We start from the raw sequence: 20,025 nt of genomic DNA, 5'->3' as shown, positions 1-20,025 counted from the left end.
GCAGCAGGTTGTTTCCCAACAGTGTCAGGTGCCAAAACCGCCTTTTCCACAGAGCGTAAATCCTCAGAAATACAGTAATGAGACAGGATTCTACAATGAAGAACAGGTAACTAAGCTGCCGCTCGCTAGTGCTTTTGCAGTATTGGCTACAACGCGATGAGAGTGAGTCAGAAGAAAGTTATTGACGGTGCCGAGGGGAGGAAGAAGAGTGCATACTTGGCGCAACTCTAGAAGTAGACCAGACAGGCCCTTTTGTGGATGGAAAGATAAATGACGAAAACATTACTTTCCTAGTAGATACTGGTGCTACTTGTTCAAATGTTAAGTCAGCTGATGTCAAAAATCTTCCTCTCTAGGATGAAACAATCCAAGTAGTTGGAGTATCCAACAGACAGATAAAAACTTATCTCACAGAACCAGTTAAGGTTCAAATAGAGAAATTTTCAGAAATGCACCGTTTTGTCGTGTGCGATTCAAGCCCTGTAAATTTGTTAGGGAGGGACTTGCTGTGCAAAATGAACTGGACAATTTTCTGTACTCATGGTATAGCTTTTGAGACTCCTGATGAGGATGTACTGTACAAGATGACTATAGCTAATATGGAACCTGAAATTACTGAGGTATTTGCTGTATTTGACCCTGAGTAATTGCCTCAAGGAATTGAAGAAAACAGTAAAAACAGAGGTATGGGATCTCACAGGAGAAAATGTGGATTAATGAAAAATGTAGATCCCGTAAAACGTTCTGTAAAAGAAGGAGTAAGTTACCCAAATATTCCACAGTACAAATTGACACCCTAGATAATTGCAGGAGTTACTCCTATAATAGACAAAATGATTGAACAAGGTATTTTGAGAGAAATAATGAGCAGCCCATGTAATTCACCAATTATGGGTCTGAAAAAGCCTAATGGAGCTCTCAGGATAGTACAAGACCTGAGAAAAGTGAACAAAATTGTTGTATCATGTTGTCCCATTGTACCAAATCCATCTGTGATTTTATATCAGATTCCTCATGATGCAGAATGGTACACAGTGATTGATTTGTGTCATGCTTTCTTTTCCATTCCTTTGCACCCTGACAGCCAACAGATTTTTGCGTTCCGGTTTGGCAAACATACCTTGGCATGGTGCCGAATCCCACAGGGGTATACAAAGAGTCCCTCGATATTCAATCAGATTCTGAAAAAGTCCCTAGAAGATTTAAAAATGCCCGAAAGTTCGGTATTGGTCCAATATATAGATGACCTACTTGTGGCATCAAGAACTCGAGAAGCTTGTGAAGTGGATACTGTCGCATTGTTGAATCATTTGGCGGATGGAGGACTTAAAGTATCCCCATCAAAATTAAAATTCTGTCAGAAAGAAGTACAATATTTAGGCCACAGAATTGAAAAAGGGCTAAGAAAAGAAACTGCAGATAGAATCAGGATAATCAAAGGAATGAGAGTCCCAATGACTCAGAGAGAGGTGAGAATGTTTCTTGGAATGATTGGATATTGCCGTCAGTGGATTAGTAATTTTTCATTGATTGCAAAACCTTTGGTATGACTGACAAAGAGTGATGTAAAAGACCCCATTGAATTAAACAAAGAAGAGTTGAAGGCTTTTAAACAATTGAGAGATGGTTTGTGTGAAGCCCCAGCTCTTGGCATGCCTGACTATGAGAAAGAATTTGAACTCTATTGCAGCGAAAGAAATGGATGTGCACTTTCCGTATTAGTACAGAAACATGGAAAATTGAGAAGACCAATTGCATATTTTTCAGCTATACTAGATCCTTTAGCTGTGGCATTGCCTGGCTGTTTGAAAGCTGTAGCAGCAACTTGTAAGAGTCTGGAACAGAGCGACGGAATTGTGATGGGATATCCAGTGACAGTCTTTGTGCCTCATGATGTAGTGATCCTTTTAACTAGGAGCCGCACTCAGTTTATTACGCATAGTCGTCTAACTAAATATGAGAAAGTCATATTAGGTGCAACGAATGTGAGCCTTATAGTATGTCTGAATGTGAACCCTTCAACACTGTTACCTGATCAGAGATCAGTCAGAGATGATGTGGATCATGACTGTTTGGAAGTGCTTGATTTTGATTTTTGTACCAAACCATGTCCTGATATAAAAGATGTACCTTTGACAGAAAGTGACTATGTGATGTTTGTGGATGGATCATACCTGAGAACAGATGAGGGAATTTTGAGTGCAGCGTATGCAGTATGTACGGTAGCAGCTGTACTGGAAGCATCTTGTCTGAAAGGAGTCAAATCAGCCCAGGTTGCTGAACTTTTTGCATTAACAAGAGCATGCAAGTTGGGAAAGAGTCTGAGAGTGACTGTGATAACCGATAATCAGTATGGCTTTGGTGTGGTGCATGACTTTGGGCAGATTTGGGCCCAATGAGGGTTTTTGACATCGAGTGGAACTCCTATAAGGAATGCTGAAGTGGTTGGAAAATTGCTTGAGGCGATACAGCTGCCTAAGCAATTAGCAGTGGTGAAATGTGCTGCGCATTCAAAGTCTGCTGATTACATTTCAGTGGGAAATCAGTTCGCCAATGATATAGCTCAATATTGTGCACAAAATCAGAATTTTGTTAATCATGATAGGGAAAAAGAAATGAATTCATGTCCCTTGCTGTTTACTAACACTGTGAATACATGGGAAGAAGTGAGGCAGTTACAAAAAGAAGCAGGAGATGAGGAAAGGAGACAGTGGGCAAAAGCAGGATGTGCACCACGAGCGACAGATCATGTGTGGGTTTATCGGGATGGAAGACCAGTCATGCCTGATAGCATGGTTTCTACCATGGAACAGATGTATCATGGACAAGCACATGTAGGAAGAGATGCTATGATCAGACTTTTCAAACACACATGGTATAATGCAAAGTTCAGACTTGTAGCTGAAAGCCTTTGTCAAAGATGCCTTATATGTCAGCAATACAATCCTGGAAGAAAAACAGTGTTAAGTCTGGGAACGATAGGATGAGAAGGAGGGCCTTTCACAAGAATGCAGATTGACTTCATTGAAATGCCCCCTTGCAACAGGTTGAGGTATGTTCTAGTGATAGTTTGTCTTTTCTCTCGATGGGTGGAAGCATGCCCAACTAGAAGAAGTGATGGAATTACAGTAGCAAAACTACTATTGAGAGAGTTCATTCCCAGATTTGGTTTTCCAGTCACGATCGAGTCAGAAAGAGGAAAACATTTCCATAATGAAATCATGAAATTATTTTGTGAAGCATTGAATGTACAACAGAATCTACATCGTGCCTATCGCCCAGAGGCTTCTGGTGTGGTGGAACAAATAAATGGCACCATTAAAAACAGATTGGGAAAAATGTGTTTAGCCACAGGTTTGAAATGGCCTGATGTCTTGCCTCTAGTACTCATGACTATTAGATCTATTCCGGGTAGGAATACTGGCTTGAGTCCTCATGAGATTGTGATGGGGAGAGCGATGAGACATGTTTTCATACCTGTCAACAAGCTATTGCCTATATCTGATGACTTGGTGTTGGACTATTGCAAGGGGTTGGCTGATTCCGTTCATTCTGTGTTTCATCAGGATGGATCGGATGCAACCACTCTTGAAAAGAAGCCCGCTCATGATCTGAGCCCAGGTGACTGGGTAGGAATCAAAGTGCATAGAAGAAGAAATTGCTTGGTCCCAAGGTGGGGTAAACCACGTCAGGTGATCCTGACCACGACGACAGCTGTAAAATGTGCAGGAGTGAAGAATTGGATCCATACTAGTCATACCTTGCGAATTCCAAATCCAGTGGATAACAGAGAAGAAGAATACTTTGAAGAATCTGATACAAGTTCTGAATCAGATACAGGAGAAATAAGAGTAAGACCAACTCCTGAGAGGGGGGAGTCAGAACCAAGTTCAGCTGTAGCACCAGAGAATCTACCATTAAGAAGAAAATTGCAGCTTTCTGACACCAGCTCAGAATCAGACACAGAACCAGTACAAGTACATAAGAGTGTAAACAAAAACAGTGAAGAAACTGTCAAAGAAATTCTTGATAAAGAAGTTTCACATGAAAAGGCAAGAGAAATTCCACCTGAAATAACAGAAGTAGATGGTAAGGTACCAGATACAGAGAGAGAGGGAAATATTGTTGCGGAAGACCCCCGAGAAACCATACATCCAGGTAGAAGAAGGGACAGTTAGTCAGCAGGAAGATTGTGTGGAAGAACCACGAGGAGGGACAGAAGTAGATAAGAAAAAGGAAGTGGTGGAAAGAAGGACTACTGAAAGTAAGAGTCAAGTTGGAACTGAATCTGAGGACAGTGACGAAGAAGCACCAGAAGGTCGAGTCCTGAGGAAAAGAACATGGAGAACTGAGAGAAATGAAAAGGGAAACAGATTGAAAAGGACAGCAAAGGATGAAGTTTGGCCAAACAAGATAAAGAGATTGACATACAGATTGACATGAGTAAAGTCATCCAGAGCTGCACAAGTGAATGAGGTGTCTAGCCAAGAGAAATCAAAAGACGTTGAACAGACACCATTAGAAGAAAGCAGACGGACTAGAAAGCCTATCCAGAAGTATAAGTCACCAGAATGGTCGTATGTGGCCCTTCCTGAAGTACAAGAAGAGGCAGATATCCAACGGGATCCAGAGGTGACTATATCAGAAGTGGTTGGGTGTTAGACCTGGCACCTTGGCGTGAGTCTCCCTTCCTCTTTTTGTCGCTGTGCCTCATGTGTTTTTATGGTGTTGGCCGCTCAGCGCGCTGTGCCACTGCCAACCAGTGTCGCGGTGCGAGTGCTCCCTTTGTAAATTGTATATGTTGGTTGGATTCCATGATTGGATTGTTTGGTTTACTATCAGACCCCAGTAAAGTGCGCCAGGAGCGCCAGGGCATGTAAATGCAAACACCGCTGGTGGGCTTGCAGCACGGGTTGTGCCACCCACAGAAGCGGCCGGTAAAATACGTCTAAGGTCTGCCATCGCAGAACCTGCGTGCAGTCTGGTACTGACATGCTGACTGGCAAGTGCCCACACTTGCGGGTCCCTAAAACCTTCCCTTAGCTGCATGTTAGTCACCCCTCTGGTAGGCCCACGGGCAGGGTGCGTTGTGAGCATAAGGTAGGACAAGCCTAGATGCGTGGCATGTCCTGGTAGTGAATTACCGCCATCTTGTTGTTCACTACTGCAAGGCTATCCTGTTCTCATAGGCCAGTATGGGTGGCCTGGATTATTACACCCTATGATCCTAACCGACCCAGGGAACATGGTAGAAGATCGAGTTTAATATGCCTGAACTCGGAATAATAAGGTACATCTTTTCGTAAGGTTTATTTTAATATTCCGGGTTTGCAAATGCCGCTTTTAGAAAGCTGGCCTTTGCTTGCCTAAACATTTCAGCCCGCCTCTGCGTGATGTGTATCTGATGTCTGGCTGGTGTGAGTGACAGGGCTGGGGGAACCCAGAAGGGCAGGGCTAGGTAGCCTGGTGGTGAATAGGACGATCGACAGGTAGATGGGTGGGAGGAGTGCTCCTAGGCTCTGAATAGGACAGTACTCTGCCACCTCAATGCCGGCTCCGCCCCCTGTGGAGCGTCTGAGGACTCTGCCCTGCACTCTGAAAGGAGAAGCCTGCATCGCGTAAACAAAGTGCTCAGAAACCGGACTGAACTAGGCAAGGGCCCCCCTGGCCTGGGAGAACAAAAGATTTGCTGTATAAATGGAGGAGCCCTGCTCCTGAGAAACTAGATCCGCTTTTGACCAAGAAGAATCTCTGCCTGAGGAGGAGGCACCGGGAAAGCTATAGGAGGAAGACTGTCCCTATCCTGGGGGATTGGCCTGCAGTGGTGACCTTGCTGCCAAAGGAGAGAAGAGAAACTGTTGCTGAAGACTTTTACTTTACTTTTACTTTCAAGACTTGTGCTTTTCCAAAACGATCTCCAAGGGCTTGGAACTGAGCTTGCCCCCTGAACTGAGCCCCAGGACCATTGGGCTCTACCTGATCCTCACTCGCCTGCTGCTGGACTGTGGTGTCCTTTCCCTCGCCGGAGCTGTGACCCTCGTGCCCCAGTCCCTCCCTGAGCCGTGACCAGGACTGCTTAGCTGCCCCCGCCTTGGGAAGAGCCTTGCTCGGTCGGAGCCACTCCCCCTACGCTGTGCTGGGCTGCCCCTGTCACCTCGCTCGTTGGAGGCTCGCTGCGCACCTTCACCCTCCCGCCGGAATCGGCGTTTGTGAGCATCTCCAAGCCTCGGACGGCCCGGACGTATCTGCGTGCCCGGCTGCCCCGCTTTGTTCACCCGCCACCTGCAACACCCCGCTCTTGTCGTGAGCCTGAAGATCAGACCCCATCGTGAAGTGTGGAAGCCCCGGACGCCGCCTCGCTCTTCTGTCGAAGAGCCGCTGAAATCCCGCACCCGCCTTTGCGTCAAGAAACAAGGTACTGTACTTACGAACTCGACCGCGAGCTCGCATCGGATCCAGGGTCCGCAACGTTCTTATTTCCCTGTCATCTGCTGGGTGCTTCCTGGGCGCTGCCTCAGCACGAAGTGCGCTGAGGCCTACAGTTACCTTGTGGCCGCCTAAAGAACTTTCCGTAAACAAAGAGAACTTTACCGTATTTCCAAGAATTGTGGCCCCATCAGTTCAACGTTACTGGGCCTTGTATGGAATCTGCTGAATCTACATAAAAGCTTATTTTTATATACTTCCTGATTGGTGTCCATTTGTGGTGCATGCAAGGGGTTTACTGTATGTGTAATTGCATTTGCTTAACCGTGTACGCCTGAGACTTAGCCTAGACTGCTCGCGCCACGCACCTAGAGGGTGAGCAGGGGTTATTCTGGGGAGTCATCCTTCGCCCTGACAAGAAGTAAAGGGTCCCTGCTTGTTGTGGGTTCACACCCGCGTCAACCAGAGCCCCCTCATTTCTAACATTGGTGGCAGCGGTGAGGATTTACGGATTTGCATTTGTGGTTTGAGTATAGTGAATCACTGATCACCACGTAGTGAGAGCAGACCAGTAACACAGCCACAAGACTAGCAGTTGTTTTTGTTTTGCCAAGAATCTCCGTTGATAGAACCATGCCTGGTTCACTTCCCGCCGGAAGGGCAGCTTCTATAATCTCTGGATTTGAGGACATAGATTGGGAAGAAAGCGCACTTCGGAATTATAGCAATGAAGAATTGAAAGGTTTTTGCTCCAATTTCAGAATTGCCCAAACTGGATTGAAAAACAAGACCCAATTTGTGAAGGCGCTGAGGGCCTGGTATGAGTCAAAGGCACCAGAGAATCAGGTGGAAATGGTTCCACCAGAAAGTGTCCATGAGTTTGGCAGAAGCCTGTCACCAGAAGAGTTGGCAGACAGGGCCGCAACCCGGGCACACGAGGTGGAGATGGCAAAACTTCATGGGCAGATGGATATGGAAAAACAAAGATTAGCCATGGAAGAAAAGAAACTACAATTAGAGCATGACATGAAGCTGAGGGAGCTGGAGCTGAAAGCAAAAAGTTTGGAGCTTAATCCCTCTGGTGGCAGCACACCGCCAGTACCGGCGGAACCAAGAGTTTATATTCCCAAGGATGTAGTGAAGGAGTTCTTCAAGAATGACGACATCGGGCAGTGGTTCAGAGCCTACGAGGTAGCCATGTCTTCCCACCGGGTCCCTGAGAAAGATTGGGGAGTGGGGTTGTGGGGACGGTTCCTGAGTGAAGGGCGGGACACACTGTTAGACTTACCTGCTGATGTTCATAATTCTTATGCCCATATGAAGGAAGCATTAATGGCTAGGTATGGGTTGACCCCTGAGTTATATAGACAGAGGTTTAGGGGTTGCACTAAGATTCCCAATAGTACGTATGTGGAGTATGTGACTTTCTTTTGCAGAGCGCTGGATGGTTGGGTAAAGGGTAGTAAGGTAAATGATTATCAAGGGCTTCTTGATTTAATGGCATGGGAGCACTTGTCCAGTAATTGTTTTCCTGAGCTACGCCAGCACCTGATCGATAGTAGGCTGACTAACCCTAGGAAGCTTGCTGAGGAGGCGGACCGCTGGGTCAGTACCAGGGTCCACAAGGGTACCGTGGGAGATTCCGCCAAAGGTGGGCAGGGTCCCCAGCAGAAGAGTGGGGGGGACAGGGGTAAACAGAAGCAGTTCCAAAAAGGGCCCCAAAATAGTCCCCAAGGGAACCAAGGGAAGGGTTCTCAGCCTCCCCCACCCCAGAAACCGACCGGGGCCCCGACAGGTCCTCCTGTTCAAAAGGGGCCCGTAATATGTTACAGGTGTAACAATTTGGGGCATTTTGCCTCTGATGTAAAGTGTCCATTGTTTGGTAAACCAGCGCCCACTGGTGCTCCACCCCGGCAGGTGACTAGTGTAGCCTTGGGGGAGGAGAGGGATGTCCAAGGTGGGTGGGGTCCCGCAGAGATGTCCCTGGTCTCGCTAGGAGACCGTGATGTGGTCCCTCCAACCCAGCTGCCTGAGAACACTAAGAAGTACAGGCAGTGGGTGACCATAAATGGCCATAGAGTGGAAGCTCTTAGAGATACAGGAGCCAGTGTGATAGCTGTCAGGTGTCACCTGGTGTCTCAGGAGCAGGTGGTCCCCAATGCATTCTATCCCGTTGTTGCCGCTGACAACACAGAGAGACACTGCAAGGTGGCTCAGGTTCCCTTTGAGTGGGGGGGGGGTCTCTGGTACTCTTCAGGTAGCTGTGAGGCCCGCCATGCCTGTAGACTGTTTGTTAGGGAACGATTTGGAGAGCTCACCTTGGGCTAAGGTGGAGCGGAGTGCTCACCTGGAGATGTTGGGTATGCCAGATTGGGCGTGTGTCACCACACGGTCCATGGCAGCCAGTAGAGGGACTCAAGAGGTCCTGGAGCCTGAGAGGGAGGCCCAGGAACCGGCCTCAGAGAGAAGGAGCAAGGGGTGCGGGAAGCCGGCCCCTGAAGTTCCCACGGTCCAGGAGGAAGCAGACCTTGAGGGGGATGCCCTGGAGCCTACAGGGGAGCAGATAGCTGAACTGGGAGACCTGCTGGAGCTGACCCATTGGCAGCAGGAAGGGGGTCCCACCAGGGAGGACTTTTGTAAGGCACAGAAGGAGTGCCCTTCTCTCGTGGGTATGCGGCAGCAGGCTGCAGACCAGGCCGCAGGTGATCAGTCAGGATCACATTTTGTTTACTGGGAGAACGACCTCCTATATACAGAGCCTAAGGTTGCTGAGCCTGGGTCAGCCCGTGCGCTGGTGGTACCCCAGGATTTCAGGGCCTTCCTACTGGGGCTGGCTCACGATGTGCCATTGGCAGGGCATTTGGGGCAGGACAAGACCTTTGAAAGGCTTGTCACCCACTTTTATTGGCCTCAAATGCGCAGGAGTTCAGATACTCACTGCAGGACATGCCAGACTTGCCAGGCAAGTGGAAAGAGTGGAAGGAAGCAGAAGGCTCCACTCCAGCCATTCCCTGTGGTCGGTACTCCATTCCAGCGAGTGGGGATTGACATTGTAGGGCCACTGGACCCCAGGACAGCGATGGGCAATAGGTTCATCCTGGTCCTGGTGGACCATGCCACCCGGTACCCGGAAGCCATTCCTCTGAGGACAGTAACGGCCCCCGTGGTGGGACGTGCACTGATGGGAATTTTCTCCCGAGTGGGATTCCCTCTAGAGGTTGTGTCTGACCGAGGTACCAATTTCATGTCCAAGTACATGAAATCTCTTTGGCAAGATTGTGGTGTAACCTACAAGTTCACCACACCTTACCACCCCCAAGGAAACGGGTTGGTTGAGAGATTCAACCGAACCCTCAAAGGCATGATAATGGGCCTAGAAGGACCCATGAGGCGTAAGTGGGACGTCCTCCTACCATGCCTTCTCTTCGCTTACCGTGAGGTGCCACAGAAGTCTCTGGGGTTCAGTCCCTTTGAGCTTCTGTATGGTCACCCAGTCAGAGGACCTCTAAGTCTGGTCAAGGAAGGCTGGGAGAAATCTCCCAGGAAACCTCCCCAGAATGTATATAGTTACATGCTGGCCTTCAGGAATCAGACTAGGCGATTCAGGCAACTTGCTGAGGCAAATCTGGAAGCCAGCCAGGAGGAGATGAAGCGGTGGTACGACCAGAATGCCACTCTGGTAGAGCTTCAGCCTGGACAGAAAGTATGGGTCTTGGCCCCCGTGGAGCCATGTGCGCTCCAGGATAAGTGGACCGGTCCCTTTGAGGTGGTGGAGCGCAAGAGTCCTGTTACCTACGTGGTGGACCTGAAGTCTCCTAGGAACCCCTTAAGGGTCCTACACGTCAACCGCCTCAAGCCCCACTTGGAGAGGTCCCAAGTGGGCATGCTCTTGGCAACAGATGCTGGAATGGAAGAGGAGACAGAACCTCTTCCTGACCTCCTGTCAGCCAAGGAGCAAGATGGGTCAGTGGATGGTGTCATCCTCTCTTCCACCCTGACCCCTGAGCAACAGAATGATTGTCGCCAGTTGCTGGGACAATTTTCTGACCTGTTTTCCCTGGTCCCTGGTGTCACTGATTGGTGCGTCCATGATGTGGACACTGGGGATAGTCCACCTGTGCGGCACAAGGCCTACAGGGTGACTGACAGGGTGAGGACATGCATCAAGGAGGAGGTCTCCAAGATGTTTGCTCTCGGGGTAATTGAGTCTTCTAGCAGTCCTTGGGCCAGCCCCGTGGTCTTGGTCCCAAAGGCTGCAGCGCCGGGAGCCACACCCGAACTCCGGTTCTGTGTGGACTACAGAGGACTCAATTCGGTCACTAGGACCGACGCACACCCCATCCCCAGATCTGATGAGCTCATCGATCGGCTAGGGGCTGCCAACTACCTCAGCACGTTTGATTTAACGTCTGGGTATTGGCAGATCGCCTTGACCGAGGGGGCCAAAGAGAGGTCAGCATTTTCCACCCCAGATGGGCACTACCAGTTCTGGGTTATGCCATTTGGGATGAAGAATGCCCCTGCCACCTTCCAGAGATTGGTCAACCAGGTGTTGGCTGGACTGGATTCGTTCAGTGCAGCCTACCTGGATGACATCGCAGTGTTCAGCTCCACTTGGGAGGAACACTTGCGTCACCTCTGGGAAGTGTTGATGGCGCTGCGCAAGGCAGGCCTCACGATCAAGGCGAGTAAGTGCCAGATCGGGCAGGGTTCCGTGGTGTACTTGGGACACCAAGTTGGGAGTGGCCAGGTGGCACCCCTTCAGCCCAAGATAGAAACCATCCTGAATTGGGAGGCGCCCAAAACCCAGACGGAGGTGAGAGCCTTCCTAGGTCTCACCGGGTACTACAGGAGGTTTGTCAAGGGGTATGGCAACATGGTTGCCCCCTTGACAGCGCTGACTTCGAAGAAGCAGCCCAGGAAAGTGATTTGGACTGACACCTGTCAGAAAGCTTTTGAGGCCTTGAAAACTGCTATGTGCACGGCGCCCGTGCTCTTGGCTCCCAACTTCTCCAAAGAGTTTATCGTTCAGACAGACGCTTCAGAGCATGGTGTGGGGGCTGTTCTTTCACAGATTAATGAGGAGGGCCTAGATCAACCCGTAGCCTTTCTTAGCAGGAGGTTACTTCCACGGGAACAAAGGTGGAGTGCTATTGAGCGTGAGGCATTTGCTGTGGTCTGGGCGCTGAAGAAGCTAAGACCCTACTTGTTTGGGTCTCACTTCCGGGTTCAGACGGACCACAGGCCCCTCAGATGGTTGATGCATATGAGGGGTGAGAATCCAAAGCTGTTGAGGTGGTCCATTTCCCAACAGGGTATGGATTTCACGGTGGAACATCGCCCTGGTACAGATCACGCCAATGCTGACGGTCTGTCCAGATTTTTCCGCCTTCGTGATGAGGAACTCCCTGGGGTAGGGTAGTTCTCCCCACTTTTCAGCTGGAGGGGACACGTGTTAGACCTGGCACCTTGGCGTGAGTCTCCCTTCCTCTTTTTGTCGCTGTGCCTCATGTGTTTTTATGGTGTTGGCCGCTCAGCGCGCTGTGCCACTGCCAACCAGTGTCGCGGTGCGAGTGCTCCCTTTGTAAATTGTATATGTTGGTTGGATTCCATGATTGGATTGTTTGGTTTACTATCCGACCCCAGTAAAGTGCGCCAGGAGCGCCAGGGCATGTAAATGCAAACACCGCTGGTGGGCTTGCAGCACGGCTTGTGCCACCCACAGAAGCGGCCGGTAAAATACGTCTAAGGTCTGCCATCGCAGAACCTGCGTGCAGTCTGGTACTGACATGCTGACTGGCAAGTGCCCACACTTGCGGGTCCCTAAAACCTTCCCTTAGCTGCATGTTAGTCACCCCTCTGGTAGGCCCACGGGCAGGGTGCGTTGTGAGCATAAGGTAGGACAAGCCTAGATGCGTGGCATGTCCTGGTAGTGAATTACCGCCATCTTGTTGTTCACTACTGCAAGGCTATCCTGTTCTCATAGGCCAGTATGGGCGGCCTGGATTATTACACCCTATGATCCTAACCGACCCAGGGAACATGGTAGAAGATCGAGTTTAGTATGCCTGAACTCGGAATAATAAGGTACATCTTTTCGTAAGGTTTATTTTAATATTCCGGGTTTGCAAATGCCGCTTTTAGAAAGCTGGCCTTTGCTTGCCTAAACATTTCAGCCCGCCTCTGCGTGATGTGTATCTGATGTCTGGCTGGTGTGAGTGACAGGGCTGGGGGAACCCAGGAGGGCAGGGCTAGGTAGCCTGGTGGTGAATAGGACGATCGACAGGTAGATGGGTGGGAGGAGTGCTCCTAGGCTCTGAATAGGACAGTACTCTGCCACCTCAATGCCGGCTCCGCCCCCTGTGGAGCGTCTGAGGACTCTGCCCTGCACTCTGAAAGGAGAAGCCTGCATCGCGTAAACAAAGTGCTCAGAAACCGGACTGAACTAGGCAAGGGCCCCCCTGGCCTGGGAGAACAAAAGATTTGCTGTATGAATGGAGGAGCCCTGCTCCTGAGAAACTAGATCCGCTTTTGACCAAGAAGAATCTCTGCCTGAGGAGGAGGCACCGGGAAAGCTGTAGGAGGAAGACTGTCCCTATCCTGGGGGATTGGCCTGCAGTGGTGACCTTGCTGCCAAAGGAGAGAAGAGAAACTGTTGCTGAAGACTTTTACTTTACTTTTACTTTCAAGACTTGTGCTTTTCCAAAACGATCTCCAAGGGCTTGGAACTGAGCTTGCCCCCTGAACTGAGCACCAGGACCATTGGGCTCTACCTGATCTTCACTCGCCTGCTGCTGGACTGTGGTGTCCTTTCCCTCGCCGGAGCTGTGACCCTCGTGCCCCAGTCCCTCCCTGAGCCGTGACCAGGACTGCTTAGCCGCCCCCGCCTTGGGAAGAGCCTCACTCGATCGGAGCCGCTCCCCCTACGCTGTGCTGGGCTGCCCCTGTCACCTCGCTCGTTGGAGGCTCGCTGCGCACCTTCACCCTCCCGCCGGAATCGGCGTTTGTGAGCATCTCCAAGCCTCGGACGGCCCGGACGTATCTGCGTGCCCGGCTGCCCCGCTTTGTTCACCCGCCACCTGCAACACCCCGCTCTTGTCGTGAGCCTGAAGATCAGACCCCCATCGTGAAGTGTGGAAGCCCCGGACGCCGCTTCGCTCTTCTGTCGAAGAGCCGCTGAAATCCCGCACCCGCCTTTGCGTCAAGAAACAAGGTACTGTACTTACGAACTCGACCGCGAGCTTGCATCGGATCCAGGGTCCGCAACGTTCTTATTTCCCTGTCATCTGCTGGGTGCTTCCTGGGCGCTGCCTCAGCACGAAGTGCGCTGAGGCCTACAGTTATCTTGTGGCCGCCTAAAGAACTTTCCGTAAACAAAGAGAACGTTACCGTATTTCCAAGAATTGTGGCTCCATCAGTTCAACGTTACTGGGCCTTGTATGGAATCTGCTGAATCTACATAAAAGCTTATTTTTATATACTTCCTGATTGGTGTCCATTTGTGGTGCATGCAAGGGGTTTACTGTATGTGTAATTGCATTTGCTTAACCGTGTACGCCTGAGACTTAGCCTAGACTGCTCGCGCCACGCACCTAGAGGGTGAGCAGGGGTTATTCTGGGGAGTCATCCTTCGCCCTGACAAGAAGTAAAGGGTCCCTGCTTGTTGTGGGTTCACACCCGCGTCAACCAGAGCCCCCTCATTTCTAACATTGGGGACAACAAAGAATCGGAAATCCTGAGAGTTATCTTGTCCGACATCGGGGAAGAGACGGATGTTCAGGAAATTCTGAATCAAGATTGTGAGAGAAAAGTGAAAGACGATCAAATGCCAAACTGAGGAGACAAAGGTGCTCCAGGAAAGAAACTTGAAAATTACTGAATAAAAGACATAACATAAAAGAACCAAGTAGGTGCTTAGAGCCTTGGGTTTAGACAAAACTAGTTGTGAAGTAGACAAGGCTAAGTCAAAAAACACAATCATTTTCTGAAATGGCAAACGCAGAAAGTTGAAAATCTACATGTGTGTTCCTTCGAAGATGGTGCAAAATGTGTTGTTGTTGTACAGGATTACTAATGCTTCTGTGGAGTGTGCTGGCTTTAATGATTTCATTTAAAGTTACAATAGAAGGTCATAGTGAGAATAAGACTGATGTAGAAAAGATTCAGATGATTTATCCGACTAAAATAGATAGAAATTATTTACATAAAGATAGGTCCTTAACTGATTTGTCTAACAATGTTTTCTCAAAATTATTATATGAATATGTAAAAACAATGGATGTGAGATATTGCTATGTATGCATGCAGTGGCCTGCATCAGTGTCTGAGGGAGTGACATACCATCACCTTCCAGTGACATATGGAATAATATGTAGGGTATTAGCAAGTTTATTTTATAAAACAGGGAAACTAGAATATTATTTTTCAGATGTAGATAACATATTTTCACAAGTACCTGTAGTCCATAAACTGAATAAAGTAAAGCCTGGTAAAGTGTGAGGTGAATTTTTCTTAGAAACCAAAGAATTAACATTAGAGTCAGTATTCAAAAATAATCTCACTTGTAGTCTGAAAAGAGAAGAGAAGACTTTCTTAGATATGGTAGAAGAGAGGAGAATAAAAATGCAAAAGAAGGTACCTGAGGGAAAAGTTTGGGATGTTGAAAGAGAAAAAGATTTGAAAGGAGAAGCTAGTCCAGCAATGGCTTTATATTGGCCTCAGAAAGGGAAATTGTGTATTAGAAGAAATCAAACTCTGTATGATAACTATTTTATAGGTGCAAGTGATTGCCATGATACTTATAGATTCATGGGTGGATGGGGATTTAAAGGAGGAATTTATCCGGTATTTCCTGGATTATATTTTACCTGCGGGAACAAAGCTTATTATTGATTACCAGACCATTGGTATGGCACATGTTATCTAGGCTTGGTTTTCCCAAAGATATTTCATGTGGGAAGAGGAAAAGATGTGCACACGAGATAGGTAGACAACTAACACGTAGAAGAAGAGAATCTTGGGCAGAAATTGTAGGAGACATTTTTGGAGCGTTGATACCAGCAGTTGGAATATCTCTGAATGCACATAAAATTAGAAAATTATCAACAGTAGTGTATCGCTTGTCAACAAGCACTGCTGGAGGATTTTTATGGGTAAATACCGAAATGGTTGCCATGTGAGCCATGGTGATGCAAAATCGACTTGCCCTTGATATAATTTTGGCAAAAGAGGGTGGAGTCTGTGGAATGCTGAACGTTCAACATTGTTGTACTTATATTCCTGACGAAAGTCTAGATTTAAAGACGTACATAAAGAATATAACTGATTTGCATGAGGAGATTGTTCCACTGGAGGTTGAAGGGATTTGGGAAAAGATTGGAAAAAAGTGTTCTACTATTAAGGACTTTTTACTAAAATTAGGTAGTACCTTTATTGGTAAGATTTTATTTCTAGTAACATGTGTGATATTTTTAGTATTCATTCTGAGATTAGGATGTTGATGTAGCAAGAAAAGGAAATTACAAAAACATATAAAAAGAGAAACTGCAAAGAAAAGAGAGAAAGAAAGAAAAGAAAGAGAAATGGAGGATATAGAATTAGAAGAATGGAAAAAGAACATGTATAAGAAAACAAAGGTAGAAGAGACAGGGGAAACAATCATGTGATCTAACAAAACGTAAAGAGAACTGAATTCATTTCTATTATAAACTTTATCAAAATGTAAGGGATTTGTGGTGATATTAAAAATCACCAAAGGGGGGATTGATGGAGCAGGTAAAGCAAAACTTTGTATACCTCCTCTATTTTGCATGAAAATACTAATCCCTTGACCGACTGATATTATAATTTGAATTAACTGTTTGCTGTCTTATATTAATCAACTGTTTGCACCTTTATTAAACATCAATTACACGTGGGACTTATTGCTATTTGCATGGCAGAATAACTTTAATAACTAAAACTTGTACGCCTATTAATAGTAGTACATGTGGTAATAGGATATTGCATGATTTATGTCGCTTTTGTGATGTTTGCGTTCCCGTTTTGGACCGAATGGTGAGTTGTATTGCTTTCAATGTTGCAAAAAGCTAGGAAAATACTAATACATAAAGGGATTAGTGAGGGTTTAACATTAGAATCTTCATTTCTGTGTATTAATTACTCTTTTGTGTTTGTTTCGCTTAAGTTGGCATTTGGGCCTACCAAAAACATGGCGTCCTAAATGGAGTTCAGAAGTGGCCCCTGTCTCATGAGCGCGATGCCTACTGCCCAGACTCAGATGGCTCCGTAGACCTCCCGGCAACCTTAAGTCAGCACAGTGTTCCTGGTCAAGGATAGGAACATGGAGGACTGCCAAACTTCAGTCAGTAAAATCTGGTCTAAATGAACAATCGAGACATACAAGCAAACTTTACAATGTTGTATAAAGACAACATGGACAGAGGAAGTGAACCAGCAATATCCATGAGAACCCAGACTGACGTGAAATCGGACGATATTACAAAATTCATCAAATTGACCAATCATCTGCTTCATTAGTCTATGAATGTTTCATGTTATCCCGAATTTCATTATAAAAAAGGTAGTAGAATAGGGAGGGGCTGGCATTCTGCGGTTTTCGATGACTGCACACCCCTATCGACCCCACAGGCGATGACAGATGCTTGCACGATACCTGGTCCTTTGGAAATCTTTGGGACTGTAACGTGCTGAGCAAAGAACTTTCGGACTTTGAGCTTTGGCCTGCTTATTGGGACAATTAAACGTTTAAATTCGGTTATGCAGAGCCAAATGAATTAGGAAAAATCCCGATAGCAAGAATAGGTAAATATAAATGTCATGAGATTTGTGCTGATTGAACAAAATTCTAAACTTTGACTGACCAAAATGCTAATATTAATTGCAAACAAAATTTAGATAAACAAATAATTGATTAACAGAAATTGCAAGTTTGTGGTTTTTCAATGAAGAGATTAGAGGATTCTGAGGCTTTAATGTGTTTTAGCTGGTTGTAAATCATCATCAACCAGTCCAACTAATTGGTCCATCGACCAAGTGGTGGAGTGCCTTGATGTTTAAGGTTAGGATCCTATCGGTGGTGATGCTAATGTATATTCTCTAAAATAACCTTTCTTTCCTATAGGTAATAAGGTGCTCCCCCACATGTCCGGCGCATCCCTCCGCCTGTGTCCAGACCTGTGAGAGAAACGTATGAGTGTTGGTGTTATGGCCCCACCAATGACTGCATGTGTGAATGAGCTAGTGTGACGTCGGGTCTGTGACGCGGGGAGGATAGTTGTACAATGTTGCCCTTTTTCCCCGGTCTCGCGCTGGATCACCGATAAAGCGGACGATATTTTTATCGCCCTATTAGCAAGCTGTCGCTAATAGCTGTTAGCGACAGCTTAATTGTGATAGCGGCCGTTTTTTTATGGCTTTGCGTGTCAGCGATTTTTATCGCTAATGACATGCAAAGTGGGCGTTCCTCACTAAAAGTAATAGGAAGAAGTCACTAACACAACTTCTCCCTATTAGCAATGCCCGCGAAGCGATAAAAAACCTCGCGCTAACTGCGATTATCGCTGGATTTTAACACCTGCTAAAATCCTGACTTAGCCATTGTTTTCAATGGGAGGTGGATTCTACGGCTGAATCCTCCCCTGCCTATTAGCGACCTTTTCCTTAGCGATGGGAATTCACTGCTGGAATTCCCGCGTTTTTGATGGAGAATCGCCGCTATCGCTGGTTTATTATCGCCTTAGAGATAAACGTTGATAATAACGCGTTATCTCCGCGATCTAAACCAGCGATAGCCGGCGATAAAAAATACAGTGATAAGCATGCTTTGCAATGATTATCGCAAGTCCTTGCTAATATGGCCCTAACTGACTACAACTTATTTGCTTAACTGAGGTACAACCTTCAAATTAAAAAAAAAAGTGCATTCTTTCATTGTTTGGGGTACTTTCACTTGAGCACATTAGATTACATCACTGCACTCAGTAGTCTTTATTAGAACTGATAGTATTTAAACATTAACTAAAAACATGAAGAACTAACCCATTTCTGAACTGCAAAATGATTTTATTAGTGACCAGAAAGGCTAGACAGTTTAGTTTTCTTGTGCCTCCTACCAGCAAAGGGTTAGAGGTGGTGAACAGGAACCGGATTTTGTCATTAACATTCAAACCTAAAAAATGCTAATTAAATGTGGCTTCCAAAGTCATTTTAAAATATTAAGATTTTAGGTCCTAAAGAGAATACAACTTTTATTTACGAACAGAATTAGAGGTTGCCATCCGAGGTTTGACATGTATTAACCTCTTTTTCATATCATTGGTAGGCGCACCTACATCCCATTTCCCTCCGATGAAAGTTGTCTTTTGCGGGCTAGTTAACTGGATCAAGGTAATTTTTTCAGATAAAGCACCCTTCAACTAAATAACCCTTGATGCACAATGCAGGTAAAATTACATTACTTCAGTTTATATAATATTACAACAGTTATTGAAAAACAAAAATGTTAGGGAGAAAACTCCTCATCCGATGTAAGACTCAGAATGTTTCTTTAAAGGCAGATATATATTTGAATATGATTCAAATTAACTGAGCTCATAGCCTGTGGTAACTTTCTAGATCGGAGAACTAGCCGTCTAGCTTTATCGTATTTTGCAGAGAGCATTTATCAACATGGCCTTAGTATCTGTCCAAGATTAAATGGCAGTTTTCAGACTTCTGACTAAAGGATTATAATTTTCTAAGGCTAAACGTTGTATTGAAAAGACATTGGACATTCGTAATAAGCATATTTATCTGGTCACATGTTCTACCATACTCTGGAATCCTCAATACGTGGCACAATAGTCTAACTTTCTTTAATACTTTTCCTTCCTGGACATAAAGTGTCAACTGTTACAATACTGAGGCCATTAGATTAAGGCACTGTAGACTTGTGTCTGTTAATTTACTTTGCAACTGGTTTGGGTGGACCTTGAGGGAGAGAGACTTCCATTTGATCTTAAGATGTTGATTTAGACTTGAGGGCCACCAGTGGAGAATTTGGAGGTATTGACCTTGGTCTAGGAGGCTGTACTATGTACATGGCGTTGCAGCTTTGAAGAATTGTGTCTGTGTAATCATAGTTTGACTTCACCAGGTTGTTTCAGTTTTCAAATTTGCATTGTGTTCCTATGGATGCCGAAAAGATTTCCTGGAAAAAGCGCATCTTCACTCTTTGTTAATGTGAACATGTATGAATAAAACTCTGATTACTATGTTTGTATGCACGATAAACTATGATTTAATCACAAAATAGAAATGATGGGAGGGTTGACCTGGAAGCATCATCCTCTACGATTCTATGTGTTACTCAAAGACATCAGGAGTCTTTTATGAATGTGGGGCATTAGTTTCACCAATACACCACATAACAAAGCTACAAATGTGAAAAGATATGTTGTCCTGCTTACAATAGTCAGCTCACTGTATACAGCTTAATTTTACTTGACCCCTTCTACTACCAGCCTAACAACCTGCTGTGGCATCTGTTCAGTCCCATGTTGCGAGTCTCTGCACCAGCAGGGTAGAGCACACCAGTTT

This window comes from Triturus cristatus, chromosome 11, assembly GCF_964204655.1.
Source record: "Triturus cristatus chromosome 11, aTriCri1.1, whole genome shotgun sequence".
Taxonomy (NCBI): domain Eukaryota; kingdom Metazoa; phylum Chordata; class Amphibia; order Caudata; family Salamandridae; genus Triturus; species Triturus cristatus.
This window is presented reverse-complemented; position numbering follows the sequence as displayed.